A 3912-nucleotide genomic window follows, 5' to 3' on the forward strand; every position below is an offset into this window, starting at 1 on the left:
GGTGCCGGCTTCTTTAAAAGAGACGATAATTAAGCCACTCCTGGAAAAGCCTAACCTGGACCCAGAAAACATTAACAACTATAGGCCGGTAGCTAACATCCCCTTCCTGGGCAGGGTACTTGAATGGGTGGTTACAGGAGAACTCCAGGCACTCTTGAAGGAAATGGATTATCTAGATCCATTTCGGTCAGGCTTCCAGCCCGGTTTTGGAATGGAAAACTGCCTTGGTCGCCCTGTGGGATGACCTTTGCTGGGAAAGGGACAGGGGGAGTATGACCCTGTTGATTCTTTTGGACCTCTCAGTGGCTTTCAGTACCATCGACCATGGTATCCCTCTGGATAGGTTGTCTCGGCTGGGAGTTGGAGGCACTGCGCTGCAGTGGTTCCGCTCCTACTTGGATGGCCGATTCCAGAAGGTGGTGCCGGGGGATTATTGCTCTGTGCCTTGGCAACTATGCCATGGAGTTCCACAGAGCTCTATTTTATCCCCCATGCTGTTTAACTTTGCATGAAACCACTGGGGGAGATCATTCGGAGGTGAGGGCTGAGGTGTCATCAAATGCAGATGACACCCAGCTCTAGCTCTCTTTTTCATCAAATTCAGGTGAGGCAGTGGCTGTTCTGAATCAGTGCCTGGGCACGGTAATGGACTGGATGAGGGCCAATAAACTGAGACTCAATCCAGACAAGATGGAGGTACTGTTAGTGGGTGGTTCGTCATAGAATTATAGAATAGTAGGGTTGGAAGGGGCCTATAAGACCATCGGGTCCAACCCCCTGCTCAGTGCAGGAATCCAGGTCAGAGCATCCCTGACAAGTGGCTGTCCAGCTTCATCATGATTGCCTCCAGTGTGGGAGAGCCCACCACCTCCCTAGGTCATTGGTTCCATTCTCAGGACGTTTTTCCTGATGTTCAGCCAGAATCAGGCTTCCTGTATCCTAAGCCCATTATTCCGTGTCCTGCACTCTGGGATGATCGAGAAGAGATCCTGGCCTTCCTCTCTGTGACAACCTTTCAAGTCCTTGAAGAACGCTATCCTATCTCCCCTCAGTATTCTCTTCTCAAGGCTAAACATGCCCAGTTCTTTACGTCTCTCCTCGTAGGGCTTTGTTTCCAGTCCCCTGATCATCTTTGTTGCCCTCCTCTGAACCCTCTCCAGCTTGTCTGCATCCTTCTTAAAGTGTGGTGCCCAGAACTGGACACAGTACTCCAGATGAGGCCTAACCGGTGCTGAGTAGAGGGGGACTAGTACTTCCCGGGATTTGGAAGCTATGCTTGATATAGTTAAGCTATATTAACGCAGCCCAAAATAGCATTTGCCTATTGTCTGCCTGGCTAGGTGATGTTCAACCCATTCTGGAGGGGGCTACACTCCCCCTAAAGGATCAGGTTTGTAGGATCAGGTGAACTGTCACTTGAGGCACAGGTGAACTCAGTGGCATGGAGCACTTTTTTATCAGCCCTGAGGCGGGCTGCTTTTCTTTAAGAAAAGAGAGAGGAAAGTGGCCCACTGAAGCGAGCCCCCGCCCCGTCCCGAGTCCCTGACTGGCTGGGCAAAGCTGGGCAAAGGCCGCCCCCCTCTGCCGAGACCAGCTGCCAGTCACGCAGAGCTGCCCGAGGCACCCCCCCAAGCCCCCTCCAGCTCGCAGGCTGGCCGGGGGCGCGCGGAGGGGCCGTGCAGCAGTTTGGGGGCGCTCTGGGACCCAGAGCCGTCACCTGAGGCACGGGTGAACTCAGTGGCACGGAGCACCTTTTATCAGCTCAGGCTGGTGTACCAACTGCGCCCTTCTCTGGACGGAGAGAGCCTAGCTACAGCTGTCCATGCTCTGATAACCTCTCGTCTGGATTACTGCAATGCGTTATACGTGGGGCTGCTTTGAAAACGGTCCGGAAACTTCAGCTGGTCCAAAATAGGGCAGCAAGATTGGTAACAGGGACTGGCCTGCGAGCTCATATTACGGCAGTACTTTTCCAGCTGCACCGGCTGCCAGTCCACTCCTGGGCCTGATTCAAAGTGCTGGTGTTAACATTCAGAGCCCTTAACGGCTTGGGGCCAGGTTACCTGAAGGATCGCCTCCTCCCATATATACCTGCCCAGGCCCTAAGATCATCCTCAGCAATCCTTCTCCGTGAGCCTCCGCCAAGGGAAGTGAGGTGTGTGGCTACCAGGAAGAGGGCCTTTTCTGCTATGGCACCCTGGCTGTGGAACAAACTCCCTAGAGAGGTCCGCCTGGCGCCTGCGTTGTACTCTTTCCAGTGCCAGGTGAAGACCTTTTTATTTTCCCAGGCATTTTTAGCATTCCAGGTTTTTTTAGCTCTGCTGTCTTAAAACTGCTATTGCATTTTAAATATCTGCTCTGCTACTAGGTTTCACTCTGGTTTATTTTTATTATGTAGTTTTAATCTATTATATTTTATATTGTACTTTCTGTTGTATTTTTATGGTTTTAATTTTGTGGAGCTCTCCCAGAGAGCTTCGGCTATTGGGCAGTATAAAAATGAAATAAATAAAAACAATAATAATAGGGATGGGAGAGCTCTGGAAGGCTGCTGCGCCCCCGCGTTGAATAAGGAATCGCCCACCAGCCAGCATGTGCCAGATTGCACTGCCTGTTTCCTGCCTGTTTTAATATTGTGACTGAAAGGCTTTCCGGGCGGAATGGCCCATGCTCAAAGGATCCTTGAGCACCACACCTTGCCCCAAGAGTTCCTTGTGGTCGCATTCAGGGGAGATCGCTGGCCCTCCACAATCCGCGCCCACCAGGCCCAGCGTCAGCAGACGGCAGCCTCCGGCAAGTGCTGGGCAAGGGCAAGGGCAAGCGCTGCTGGCTTAGTTAGCCCTGCCCTGCCCTGGACGTGCACAGGTGGGCAGTAGGGCCAGCAGAATTCAGACAGCAGCACCGGTGAGTCCAGGTGGACGTCCCAGAGCTCCACTCAGTGCTTCTGCTGACCCCCTGCTGCCGTTAACGGGCAGACATTCCTGCCCGCCTGCCTGCCTTCCTGCCCGCCCGCCCGCCCGCCTGTGGCGGGAAATGGCGGGAGGCTCAGCGGCAGTGGTGAGCAGAGACCAAGGCCATGAGCCTGAACTTCACTGTGCCAGCTCTACCCCCACTTATTTTTATTAAAAGCCCTGAAAGACATTAGGGCGCCAGGTGCTCCTTCCTGTTCCCATGCCGGCCTCAGATGAGCTGTTGTTGGGCAGGCAGAGAAACGGCCGCCCACACAGCCCTTTGCCTTGTGCTCGCTGTCTCCCCGCACTCCCAGCCTCTGACCTTGCTATTCCTCTCTCCACAACCCCTTTCCTTGCTGTTTCTCTCCCTTCCCCATCCCTGGCTTCTAGCCCTGCGCCTTGCCATTTCCCCCTCCCTCCCACCATCTAACTCGATCTCTGTCCCCTCCACCTGAGTAGCCAGCCCCACCCCCCAAGACAGCCATTATGTGACCAGCCACATCCCCCATGGGGGCCATTTTCTGGTGGTGCCCACAGCACTTTCTTCCCAAGTGTGCCCACAGGTCCAGAGAGTTGGGGACCCCTGCCCTGGCTGGATTCCTGCTTCTGATATATTTAAAGAATTCTTTGTTGTTGGCCTTTATGTTGTTAGCAAAGTGCTCCCGAAAATACTTTATGTACAACCTGTGCTCTGTTGTCACTCCCACCCATGGGAGGGTGGCAAGTTAAGTCTGCTTTTGGAAGCAGCTGTGCAAATTTAATAATTAGGCTTCTAATTATCTACCGAGAGTCCTTGGTCTTCACCAGACCCCCTCTCCGGGAGACCAAGGTTGCTGAGTGCATGTACTGGAGGTTGGGCCCGAAGGGCAGTCTGGGGATTCTGCTCGTGTACCGTCCACCCCGCTGCACGACTGACTCCCTGGCCGAGGTGCTTGAGGTGGTCTCTGATGTGCGTGTACAG

Source organism: Heloderma suspectum, chromosome 5 (genome assembly GCF_057233095.1).
Source record: "Heloderma suspectum isolate Gila_16-S chromosome 5, 16-S_ref, whole genome shotgun sequence".
NCBI classification, from domain to species: domain Eukaryota; kingdom Metazoa; phylum Chordata; class Lepidosauria; order Squamata; family Helodermatidae; genus Heloderma; species Heloderma suspectum.